This window comes from Nicotiana sylvestris, chromosome 1 (genome assembly GCF_000393655.2).
Source record: "Nicotiana sylvestris chromosome 1, ASM39365v2, whole genome shotgun sequence".
NCBI lineage: Eukaryota > Viridiplantae > Streptophyta > Magnoliopsida > Solanales > Solanaceae > Nicotiana > Nicotiana sylvestris.
The window spans coordinates 106,810,536-106,824,570 of NC_091057.1; the positions used below are offsets into that span (position 1 = coordinate 106,810,536).

The following is a 14,035-nucleotide window of genomic DNA, read 5'->3' on the forward strand; positions in this document are numbered from 1 at the left end:
AGATTGAATGAGCTCGATTAGTGGAGTAGTACACTACGGACAAGCTTATGGTGCATCTTTTGTGGCATATAAATGTTATTTCTGAGAGTGAGTGAATTCTTTCTATCTTGAGTTCCTAAGTGTTCTTAAATTTTATTGTGTGGAACTACTCTCTTTTGTTGTGTGAGGGCACTTGATTCATGGAGGGAAGGTAATGTCAGTGACCTCTATGTTAGAGTAAGTGGGTGAGTTGTGAATAATGCGTGGTACTTGTGAGTCAAATCTTGAGGTGAAGATGTTACGTTTTTGTGCTTAGTCTATTTTAAATACTCTTGGTGTGATGAGTTAGGAGAATTGTTTAAAAAGGTCGTGTCTATAATACTAGTGCAGTTTGATTGCTCGAGGACGAGCAATGGTTTAAGTGTGGGGTGTTGATGATCGGCTATTATTACGTATTTTAGTCGCTTATTACACTCAAATTTACTTCACTTTAAGTGAGTTTGAGCTTTAATCACTAGTGTCTTGCACTAATTATGTATTTTATGCCTTATAGGAGTGATTCCGAGCTATGTAGATGTTATGGAATAAATTTAAGTGATTTTAAGCTTTGAATTCTGAGTAAAAACCCAAGGAATTAAGTCGGGATCATATTCGAGGATCAACGGATGATAGAGCAACAAAACGAAGAATCGAGTAGGTATATTGCGTACTATCTAGTAAAATGTACAGAACTTTTTGCTCAAAACTTCATTTGAGCTCTACAATATATTGTTGGAAATCTAACTAAAAGGGGTACAACTTTCATGTTTTATGTTTTACCGAATTCTAAATGCAACAGGGTGAAATATGCGGTCGAAACCACGACCGCGGACCTGAGGCGAGCTGAGGCAGTACACTAGGAAAGTACCACGCCAATACCGCGCCTGGGCCGTGGCAGCGCACATCCAGGCCTGGAAACTTGTCCTTTTTCGTGTAGGAGAAGGTATAATAGTTTGGGCCCGACCCTACTTGATATATATACATGGGAAAACGGTATTTTGAGAGGAGGAGACCAATGTTTTACAGAGATTCGACCTAAGGAGGCAGAGACATAATAGGAGCAAGGTGGAGAATTCTTCTACGAGTTTTTCCTTCCTCTTCCTATTTTTTCATTGTTGGTTATGACTTTTAGTATTGTAGTTTTACATACTATTATGAATAGCTAATTTGTTATCTAGGATTTTGACAGAACCTTTTGTAGGATAAATTCTTGTTATGTTTTTATATAATTGAGTCGTTGGATTTCTCTACTTGTTCAACTATGTGTTTGTTGTTGTTGATTGAATGGCCATCAATTGATTATGCCTATTTAGTGTGTAGTGCTCAAGAGAGATGTAACGACCCGATCGGTCGTTTTGAGCTACGACGCGTCATTCAGCAGTTTGAGGCCATGAGTGGCTTCATCTCAGGTATATTGACTTGTGTGTATGGTCAGAATTAAAATTCAGGAAGTTTGGAGTCAAATCTAAATGGAAATTCTCATTTTGAAAGCTTAAAATTGAAGAAATGAACTAGGATTGGAATTTTGAGTAAACGACCTCGGAATTGGGATCCGAAGGTTCCAGCAGGTTCGTATGATGAATTTCGGACTTGGGCGTATGCCCGGATCGGGTTTTGGATAACCCGGGAGCGTTTTGGCGCCTATTGTGGAAGATAGCATTTTAGAAGAAATTGCATCAGTTTGGTTTAAAATGCATTTCAGTGTTATTGATGTCCGTTTGGGATTCCGAGACTGGGAGTAGCTCCGTATGGTGATTCTGGATTTGGGAGAGCGATCGAAAGTGAATTCGGAGGTCCGTAGGTCATTTTGGAGTTGTTCGGCTAAAGATGGAAAATTGAAGGTTTTTGAGAAAATTTGGCCGGAAGTGGAAATTTTGATATCGGATTCGAAATGCAAATTTTATGGTTTGGATAGCTTCGTTAGGTTATTTGGGACTTAGGAGTGTGTCCGGAATATCTTTGTGTTGAAATATATGAATTATGGGAAAATTTTGAAAATTTTTGATATTTAATATTGTTAAAGTTGACTTTGGTCAACATTTTTGGTAAACGGACACGGACCCATGATTTTTAGGTCTCGAAAGGTCCATAGAAAAATATGGGAGTTGAACGTGTTTCCGGAATCGAATTCCGAGGTCTCAGGCCCGAGAAATGAATTTTTTTCGTGAAATTGTTTTCTGAAAATGTTTAAGGAAAATGAAAATGAAATTTGATCAGAAAGTAATGGTATCGGGCTCGTATTTTGGTTCCGACGCCCGGTACAGGTCATATATGTTGGTTAAGCGCTTCCTGTAAAGTTTGGTTACAAACGGACGTTGTTTGCCGGGTTTCGGCCTTAAATTGGAAAAGTTGAAAGTTTATGAAATTTGAAAGAATTCTTGGATTTAATGCTCAAATCATTGATTTTGATGTTATTTTGGCGATTTGATCGCTCGAGCAAGTTCGTGTGATGTTTTAGAGTCAGTGTTCATATTTGGTTTGGAGCCCCGAGGGCTCGGGAGTGTTTCGGAGGTGTCTCGGAGTGATTTCGGACTTGGGAAAAATTGTAGAAAATTGCAGAAAATTCTGTTGTGCCCAGAAAATTTTAGGTGCGAGTAGTCCAGTTTGAAAGCACATATCTTGTAATCTATAAGAAATCAGAAAAAGTGCAAAACACAAAAGTTGTAGACCATACATTCTAGTATTCGGAAAGTTAAACCATTCACGATTTGGATATCATCTCAGAAAGTTACGATGGATAGAAAAGGGCTGCTGGAGCAATTTCTGCAGAATTTACGATGCAATTTAGAAGCTCATATCTCGGGATATATAAAGATTTATATGGTGTACAACCTATCAAATTAAAGATCTTTGAGTCTAGTTTCTAAATCTTCAAACCGTTTGTCATTTTGATATTTATACAAGATGTTATGGGTGTTTAAACAAAAGGTGTCCGACAAGGAACAATTTTAATAGGATGTACAACTTGTATAGCACAAGTGCAAGGTACAATTCGACGAAGCACAGGCAGATTCTTTTATACACGGATTTAGCTCACTTTTCTTCATTTCTTCAAAGTATGGACGATTTTTGGGGAGCTTCAAGAGGGGATTTTCATCATCAATGTGAAGGTAAGTTATCCCCACCTATTTTGAGTTAAGTACATCAATTATGTATGGATTTGATCATGAAAATTATAGAAAAATTAAGAATTTAGGCCTAGAGATTTGAAAATAAGAATTGGTGATTTGAGGGGTCAAATGAACTCCGATTTTGGTAAATTTTATATGTACGGACTCGTAGTGAGATGAGGAATCCAGTGATGTGAATTTTGTAATTTTTCGAGAAGTTGGCCCGGGGCTCGGGTTTTGCAAATTTCGTGATTTTCGATATTTTTCGAGTCTTTTCGATTGGGTTATATTCCCTTAGCCTATTGTTATATATTCCTTGTGATTTTGGCAAGATTCGACACGCGAGGAGGTCGATTCGAAAGGAAAGGGCATCGCGGAGTAGACTTTTGGCCGTCTTGAGGTGAGTAATAGATGTAAATGCTGTTCTGAGGGTTTGAAACCCCAGACTTTCACATCGTAACGCTATATTGAGGCGTGACACGCACTCCATGGCGAGTGCGGGGTCGGATACTATTGGGGATTGTGACTTGGTCCATCCCGTGTGATGTTTATACTATACTGGTGATTGATACACATACTTCATTGATATTACTGGGCTTGATGCCATGTTTGGGGCCTTGTGCCGATTTGTAAAATCCTTCGAGGATTGATATTACTGCTTAGCATGATTTGCATATCATTTAATTTCAGTCCAAGGTTTTAAATGCTGTTTTGCAAACTCAGCCATAATTCTAAGTGTTGAAAACTTAAATGATATTTTTAAATGTATTCCGGGCTGGGAACTTCTGTTTTGTAAATGCCCAAGGGGCTTATTATATTATTTTCTGGACTGATTATAAAGTGACTTGAAACAGTGGTAACAATGACACTGTGTGATATACTTGAAACAGTGGTAACAATGACACTGAGTGACTTGAAACAGTGGTAACAATGACACTGTGTGATATACTTGAAACAGTGGTAACAATGACATTGTGTGATATACTTGAAATAGTGGTAACAATGACACTGGATGATATACTTGAACAGTGGTAACAATGGCACTGTATGATATAAATTGGTCAGGTAACAATGGCTGACCGGTCAGGTAATAATGACTGACCAAGATATTACGCTTGGGCTGTAGGAGCCCCTACGGAGTCTGTACACACCCCCAGTGAGCGCCGTTGACGATAAATAAATATGGATGGCTCGGGTTGCACGCCGCAGTGGGTACTGGAATGTACCATCATATGCATTGCATTGCATTCATGTATTTGTATTTATACTGGTGTTTAGCTGCTCAGTTCCATATGTTGATGTATATTCGGATTGTAGCTTACTTTGTGTATTTACTGGATTTTCTTATCTTCGGACTGTAGTTACTTTTATTACTCACTGGGTCGGAGTACTCACTTTACTCCCTGCACCTTGTATGCAGATCCAGGGCAGTCTCAGGCTTAGTAGATCCAGTTGATCAGCAGATCCAGCCTCTGGGAGTATCGAGGTAGCTTCACGGTGTTCGCAGCCATTGATCTTCTCCCTCCTATCCTATCTCTTTATTTTCGCATTATCGGACTTTGGATATACCGTATATTAGGATGATATTTTGTATTTTAGATGCTCAGATTCATGACATCGGGTCCTAGTGAGATTATATTGTGTATTTTGCTAAAATCTTCAGTACTTTAATCTTGCTTAATTGATATTTCTTTCCGCTATTTTTGATAAATTGGGTTAAGTGTTAAATAATGGTCGGGCTTGCCTAGTAGTGTGCTAGGCGCCATCACGATCGGGATTTGGGTTGCGACAAGAGAGTACATATTTAGGTAGTTGTTGAACAATGTCACTCCTAACGTATGTGGGAAATCAATACATTGGGTTTAAAGGCAGGTTTAGAAATAACAAAGCCTTGACGTGGTCATAACGAGCGGTTAGATAAAGCCAACTAGCATAGTTCGAGAGAATATATCTAGTAAATTGTTGTAGTTACTCGAGAGAGAATTACGACATCTAAAGTACTCGCGATCAGTAGAGAATACATTGGCAAAATTGTAGGGAACATAGCTAGAAGAATTCTGATAATTGGGGAAATCATAACTCTAGACGTCCTTAATTTAGTCTCCAACCCTTTGTCTTGTTAGTTGATAATTTTACCGCTTTCTAGTATTTGCTAGTTAATTAGTTAGAAATATAAATCTCAATATTTATAATTTAGAAAATTGTTCAAACTTATCTTTTTAGTGATATTAAACAGATATAGCTAAGCCTTAGTTCTCTGTGGGATTCGACTCCGGACTTTTAGACCGGATTATATTTGCAGCGACCGCTTATCCTTTTTAGGAATAGAGTTGGGTGTTATCAATCACCAACTGCTACAACCAGCAGGCAGGCCTGATTCAGACTTCTTTTTTGAGTTATATAATGAATCTGTTTCTGACTCAAACTCTGCTTTAGGATCTTATAATTCAGACCTTAAGTGTGTTTAAGTCGTGCTATTTATGTGCTTTATTTGCGGAGGTATACATGAGCCTTATGACTGCTTACATGTTTCCCTCTAAATGCAGTCCTACGCATTTTTGTATGTCGCCTAGCCTTTTACCTTTAAACCTAAGAGTCATCCTAAAACCCTCCCTCTTATAGGAATAGTAGTCCTAAACTCCTCCGGGACTGATAGAAATGGGATGGGTAATAGCATGCAATAGAGGTCGAGACCAATCCACGCTTTAATACCTTAATGGGGTGGGAAAGGTATATATGGATATGATGACCGGTGCGCTAATACCACGTGTATCCCCTCTTCTAAGGAGTGTCATACCGGGTATTGCATTGAGGTGATCCATATTATAAACAAATCTTTTTCAAAACCTTGTCTTTCAATAATTGTTTTCAAACGCTTGTATGTTTAACTTAAATCCCCTCTTACTTGAGCCTTACTTGATTACTTGCTAATTTGCACAAATTCACAAAAGAACTATCTCGCCGGGAACCACACTAGTGGATCCTGAGGGGTGCCTAACACCTTCCCCTTAGGATAATTTCTAGCCCTTACCCAATCTCTGGTTATCAAACATAGTTGTAAATGAACTCTGTAGGTGTCCTAATGCGCCTCAAACCATTAGGTGGCGACTCTTCAAAATACCCAATTCCCAAAGAGGAAATGAATCATTACACCTCATGAATGTCGAAACCCGGAAACTCCTCTCTATACGGAAGGGGGGAAAAGGGGGCGTGACACTTTGATCACATTATCCATACTTAGATAGTTACTTACCATATTGATTATTCTTTCTGCATTTATGGGCTTTCTCTGATAATTGAGTATTGTTTCTAAAGTTGAGGTTGATATGATGGAACCATTTTGATGTAAGGATTGTTATTGTTCATTCTATCTCCATGTTGTAATATGTTATTGTTATATGGTAAGGGGGAGTGTTAATGCACGAAGGGTGATGTCGTGCCGTATTTGAATGTTAATGCACGAAGGGTGATGTTATGCCATATTGTGAGAGTTAATGCACGATGGGTGATGTCGTGCTATATTTTGAGAGTTAATGCACGAAAGATGATGTCGTATCGTATCCATCGATTTATGATGAAAGTGATAGTAAAAGCACGAAGGGTGATGTCGTGCAGTATTATTGTTCCATTGTGAAGTTGAGAGTAAAGCCACGAAGGGTGATGTCGTGCAGTTTTTATTCATTGTGTTTACCCGTTTTACTGGCTAAAGGCATATTGACTGTTCTGGTTTTCTTTTCCACTGTATTTTATCGTATCTTGTACCCTTTTTCATGTTTCCTCCCTAAAGTATATGTTTAGCCTTTATCTATTGTTATCTTCTACATATATTGTTATATGCACAGGTTATTTATGTGGGTGTCTTGTCATAGCCTCATCACTACTTCGTCGAGGTTAGGCTCGATACTTACGGAGTACATGGGGTCAGTTGTACCCATACTACATTCTGCACTTCTTATGCAGACTTTGGTACTGGCCCCAGCTGTTCGTGAGGCGTAGCATCTTGGATCTTCCAACATGGAGACTCGGGGTAGATCTTCTAGCGTCCGCATACCTTGAAGTCCCTGTCTATTTCCCCTTATTTACTGCTCTTTCATTTGAGACGGTTGTACTTCTTTTAGACTTTATTTGTAGAAAATTTTAGAAGCTCGTAAATTGTGACTCTAGATCCGGGTTGTATTAGATATTATTGGCTTTTATGTTATTCCGCACTCAGTTTTAGTTTTATTTCGGCTTAATTGATTTTTTTATTGAAATTAATTAAAATTGGTTTATAAATCCTCTAATGTTGGCTTACCTAGTAAGTGAAATGTTAGGCACCATCATGGTCCCGAAGGTGGGAATTTCAGATCGTGACACTAGCAAAGTCTGGAAGCTATATGGATAGTTCTGCAGGCATCACTATTTTTACACAACCACCATCTTTTATTCGCACAACTTTGGAGGACGACCACTCAAGTAAACTTTTTGTTACAAGAGTGGCACCATCCGCTCTTCCACCTTCAATATGTCTGCAAAGTTCACTTGGGCGATCTTTTTGCATTTCCCAGGATATGGGAACCAACAGTAGTAGTTAGTAGTAGTTTTCCCTGGTTTCTCCTCTTGCACGACCCATCACGAGGTTGTCCCCTTAGGACTATGTTTATGTTTGCACATGCTCCTTGTACTACTCTACGTTAATATAATATAACTAGTTATCTTTTGCACAAAAAAATATTAAAAAGAAAAAATTTATCTCTGGATAATGTTTATCTATAATAGCAAAATAACATTTAAACATCAAATATAATATTGTTATAGGTGTATAACATCCATTCACTATAAAAATAAAAAAAAATATCGGAACAATTGACGTTGTTATAAAGAGATTTGACTGTTATATGTAGCCTATATAATGTCCCCGAATAAGAGTAATAATTAACACAATCTCCTTTTAACATTTGAGATTAGTTAAGGACCCCCTTCATCAATTATATTTTATTTTCTAATATATATCCTTTGACTTTGATACTACTCGTTTTTTTCCCTTCCCTCTTTTAAGTAGCCATACTAGATCCACACATCTTCCTCCATCCTATTAAACTTGTACAATTTAATTCCGAAATTTGTAAAGATAATGTACGTGTTAAATAGTTTATAAGATATGCGGAATTCCTCTTTTCCTCTTCCCTAAGATATAAAATTATATTATCCTGTTAAACCAAACTTTGGTCTCTCGGATTGAGAAAAATATTGTTATATTACTAGGGTTAACATATCACTGGTAAAAAATTAGAAGTACAAAGTTGAAGCATATATAATTACAACAAGCTCGAACACTAAATCTTAGAAAGTTCAGAGGCAACTTGTATATTTTGGCCCCAAACAGAGTTAATCAAATTATTAAATATCAGTTATTGTTTACTTTAGAATGATGTGAAATATTACTATTGTGGACCGATATTTTAGATTAGTGTAATCGAATTTGCGCTTTTATTATTGATACATTTTATTTTGATCCTTGCTGTTTAAGTATATTTAATTTATTTAACTGAAATGTGCACCCTAAACCCCCCGCTAGTTGATCTTCACAAACCTAACGAATTATTAGCTATATTTCAAACCATTTAATTTCGCATGTATTATATTGACTTTGTATTATTACTCCATATTTGATTATAATTATAATTTTAAAAATTATTTAGATGAAACATATTTTCTTCATAAAAGGATCAGAAGTATATATTTAATTAATTGACAATTAAATATGTTTAATCATAAAAGAAAGTCTACAATTATCTATTCATATATAATCTTCTATTCATAATAAGAGAGTCAATGCAATATTATGATGACAAGTGGCATAACATTAAATTGACATATGTAAAAAGTCTTGGACAATCCTCCAATTTTGTTGGAGTTTCAAATTTATTAAAAAAAATGTGAAGGACACATCTTTTTCAAAATTCAAAATTTCAGAATTTTCAAATTTTTAAATTTACCGGGGAAAATTTAAAAAATTTCCCACTTCAGCAATAGAAACCACCAACTACTCCCACTTCCTCCATGCTCTCTCCTCACAGTCAGTTTTAAAACTAACTGTCCTCTTGCATATATTAAATTTAAAAAAAGTATAGTTCCCTTTTTCCTCTCACCGAAAAATTTGCCGGGGAAAATTGCACCCCAAAATCATTCTCTGTGATTTTTCATTATTCGATTAGTATGTCATAGATGGTCAATTAGTAAATTGCTAAGCGTCTGCAATTATGCATCTCAGGTGCAGTACTCCCTTCTGTTTTTGACTGTTTTTCCTTCCATGTGTGAATGCTGAATGTATATATCTATGACCATTTACATGTTTTTGACTGAAAGTAGGACTGGGACATTGAGACTTACTCATTAAGAAGTGATGGAGACGAGCCAGCGCTGACTTTGCTGGCACTGGTGTATTTAATCTTGATTGGCGTTTTGTAGGGAAAATCACGCTATCAGTCTCCAGTTTGTTCATGAAGTCCTCATCTTTGTCCCCATCGTCACCTTTGAAAACAAGATACAGATAAGCATTTTAAACGTAGCCTTTCAGACTAAAATTTTTAAAGCTAAAAGTTATTTCGTTGATGTCAAACTTAATTGAGCAGCCAAACTCTAAAGTCAGAACATCATAATGAATCTAAGGGTATAAAGCCTTTGACACTTTTAATAGGCATAGGATTGCAAGAATTATTGGCACTATAAACAAGTACGCTCGCTCAATCATTTTGACAACACATTCTATGGAGGAAGTTAATATTTTATCTAATCAAATTGGAGTTATGTAAAAGGACATATATACTTTACTTCCTTGATGAAGTAATATGATAGACATGAAATGTAATGAGACTGTCAAAGAATTATTCAGACATGTCCTTTTACTAAGAATTTTTTCTTGATATTTTCTGCTATTAATAAACTCAGACTTATGAATTAAATTTTTTGTTTGACTTGACTTAGATGCCACACTAAAAGAGGAAGATAAGTCCTGATTGGTATTTGTTATTCCTCACGACAAGGAGAATCAACAGACGTATTAATATTATAACATTTCTCATATATTCTGTTTACATGTGTGTACGCGCGCGTGTCTGCATCAGAAGTTCTTTACTGAGATTGAAATTAGTTAAATGGAGTTTGGCATATGGAACATCCACATGTCTTACGGTGCTAGAAGAAGTCTTCTTGAACATTGCTGAAAAGGCAGAGCTAGAGGAACATGAAACTGAAGGAAGCATCAAAACACTGATTTTAGCATTTGAAACCACTCAAGGTAAGTACTTCAGTTTGGATTAACATTATGTTGTCAAGTGGCTCATTACAATCTAAAGAAACATGCATAGTCTAGAGAAAAGGGGACATTGCTTTCACTTTCTCACTACTTGATATAACAAATAAGTTGATGTATATATGTACGTAGTTTATAAATAAAATTTGAGGGATCAAACAATGAATATCTATAGTATGACAATGAGATGTCATGCACACATGATTGTGGGTTTATTACATTTTAAAGTGTGCAATTAAAGATCTGCCCACTTTGATAACTTTATGGATGTCCTTTGCTCACGTGGATACTTAAGGATATTGCGTAGATCTTTGATAACTTTATTGCTTTGTCTATTGGTTTTATATGTGATCGGGTTGGTTGGCTCGGTTCGGAAAGAATTTGGTAAGATTTGAGACACTTAGTCTCTTTTGAGGAAGCTTAAGTTGGAAAAGTCAACCGGATGTTGATTTATGTATTAGAGGGCTCGGAGGTGAGTTCTGATGGTTCGGATAGCTTCGGGAGGTGATTTGGGACTTAGGAGTGTAATCGGAATGTGTTTTGGAGGTCCGGAGTAGATTTAGGATTGAATTGGCGAAATTGGATTTTTGGCGTTTTCCAGTTGATAGCTGAGATTTTGATATAGGGGCCGGAATAAAATTTCAAGAGTTGTAGTAGTTCCGTTGTGTCATTTGGGATGTGTACAAAATTTCAGGTCATTCGGATGTGATTTGGTTGGATTTTTTTATCAAAAGCGTAATTTAGAAGATTTTGGAATTCTTAGACTTGAATCCGATGCGAATTTGGTATTTTAATGTTATTTTGAGCATTCCGAATGTTGGAACAAGTGTAAATGATGTTATGGGATATGTTGGTATATTTGGTTAAGGTCCCGAAGGCCTTGGGTGAGTTTCAGGCGGTCAATCGGACCATTTCATGTTGTTTGGAATTGCAGAAAAACTGTTGTGTGTTGCAAAAGAATTAGACCTTCGCGTTCGCGACTAGGTCCTCGCGTTCGCGAAGGGTTAGTTGGTGAAGGCTAGGATTTAAGCCTTCGTGTTCGCAAGGAAGGCTCTGCATTCGCGAAGGGTTGAGTGATCGAGCATCGCGTTTGCGAGGGAAGCTCCACGTTCGCGTAAAGGAAATTGGTCAGCTGGTTTGGAGGTCGAGTTGTTCATCGCGTTCGCGAGAGAGAGGGCACGTTCGCAAAGAGTTGTCTGAGGAAGCATCGCATTCACGATGGACAGGTCGCGATCGCGTAGAGGAAATTTTGGTCAAAGTTGATTTGTGCTTCGCGAACGCGAGGCTTTGACCGCGTTCGCGAAGAAGGAAATGAGGCCTGAGCAGAATGTTTAAATAGTCGTCTTGTCCGCGACTTTGGAGTTTATTTCCTACATTTTTGAGCGTTTTTGGTGCTTTTTGAAGACTATTGAAGAGGGATTCAAGGAGAATCACTTCGAGGTAAGATTCATGGACTTAAAACTTGATTCTAATGTGAAATCTACCTAATTAATCATGGAAATTAAGCCTAATATTGAAGAATTATGGCTAGAAATTGGAGACCTAGAGTTTGGGATTTGAGGGGTCATTTGTGGTTGGATTTTGATACTTTTGGTATGAATGAACTCAGGGAGTGATAAGGAATCAATTGATGTGATTTTTACCGGAATCCGAGACATGGGCTCGGGGGTCGGGTTTTGGTAATTTCGGGATTTATGTTGTAAATTGATTAGTTTCGCTTGGGCTTCATTCCCTTAGCATATTTTGACGTCCTGATTCTAATTTTGGATAGATTCGACGCGGGTGGAGGCCGATTCGAGGAGCAAAGGCGTTGCGGGCTAGATTTGGACTAGATTGAGGTGAGTAATTATCGTAAATGATGTCCTGGGGGGTATGAAACCCCGGATTGCACATTGTTGAGCTATATTGTGGTGACGCACACGCTTGATGACGAGCATGGGGTCGTGCACTATTGGGAATTGTGACTTAGTGCATCCCGAATGACTATTTTACCGCATATTTGACTGAAAACTATTTTCTATCACTATATTTTGGGCTGAACGCCATATTTGGGCCTTGATCCAACTATTTGAATCTTTATGGAATTTTTACTGATATTTCCTTACTTTTTTGACTCTATACTTGAACTCAGTCATGCTATATTCCACTGTTTTCATAACTCAGTCATGTCTACTCTGCTTTAACACTTAAAATGATATTTTAACTGATATTTTATGTTGAACACCATGTTTTACTATTGCCCGAGCGGCTTATGAAATTCTAACTGAGTAAGGCCGAGGGCCTATGTTGTGAGGAAATACTGATTATAATTATAAGGCCGAGATCCTACTGATAATGCCACGAGATGGCTTGATATTGCACTTGGTCCGTAAGGGGCCCCTCTAGGTGTTTGCACACCCCCAGTGAGCATGAGTACCCATTGCGATGTGAGATATAGCCCGAGGGGATGGTATTGTTCTGAGATATTGCCCGAGGGGCGAATTTGTTGATATTGTGCCCGAGGGGCGAACCTTTATGTCTTTATCTTTCTTATTGCCTGTCATTTACCTACTTAATTGTTGAAAAGGCATTTCATAAAGTTTAACTGAACTAAAATGGTTTTTACATATCTTTACTGATTCACTGTCTACTGGGTTTTACTGTTTTGTTCTAGCCTGTAATGTGTCTTACATGATTTCTTGCTTTCAGTCTTTATTTATGATTATTACTCACTGAGTTGGAGTACTCACTTTACTCCCTGCACCCCGTGTACAGATTCAGGCGCATCAGGTCCCGCTAGCGAGTGTTGATCTTTCTAGCTCAAGCGGATTCGAAGATTCTCTAGGTAGCTGTCGGCGTTCGTAGCCCAGAGCTTCTTCCTTTATCTTATCTTCCTTTGTTTTAGATTTGTATTAGACTATATAGACCTTTCTTGTATCATCTGGATTGTAGATGCTCATGACTAGTGACACCCCGGTATCGGGCTGTGTTGGGTTTATTTTCTGCAAATTGTTATGTTAACTACTTACTTTTGGATTATTTATTATATTTTAGACTTAATTATTATTGTTAATTATTTAAAACTAAAATGGAAAAGTGTCGACTGGCCTTGTCTTCACGAGAGATGCCATCATAACCGGGTCCGGATTTAGAGTCGTGACAATAGCTTAAGGATGTTTTCGGCCAAAAGATCTGATTCTTCATTTCTAACATTAATTCTCTATAACTAGATCACTCGGTTATTCAATTTACTGGGATCTATTTCTTTATATAAATCAACACCATTGCGTTATACTATGTTTTTATCCACGTGTTAAGGTTGGCCCATTTCTCATCACCAACATATTTACAACAGGTAGGACATGTGCACTGGTTCCCATCAAGCTTTTGTAAAAGTTAACTATCTCCTCCTTGATAGCTTTTGGTTCTGTTATAGGGCTACCTGATAATGCTTGTAATTCTGTGATTTTCTTCTTGCGTTGTCTCTCCTTGATGACATAGGAAGACAAGCTAACCAACCAGTAGGATCTTCTGCACAAAAGCATCTGAGATAAGTTTTAAGACATTTGTTCACCACTTATGTTTGGCCATCAGATTATGGGTGGTAAGCTGAGGACATTTGAGTTACACTCCT

At 37.5% G+C, this 14,035-nt stretch overlaps 1 long non-coding RNA gene across 1 annotated transcript; it reads left to right on the forward strand.

Moving 5' to 3' along the window:
• Positions 1 to 9,225: 9,225 nt before the first annotated feature.
• On the forward strand, positions 9,226 to 13,447 carry LOC104239536 (uncharacterized). Its single transcript, XR_714159.2, has 3 exons — positions 9,226 to 9,381; positions 9,480 to 10,407; positions 13,177 to 13,447. It is a non-coding gene; the product is annotated as an uncharacterized lncRNA (long non-coding RNA).
• The last annotated feature ends 588 nt before the right edge of the window (positions 13,448 to 14,035 follow it).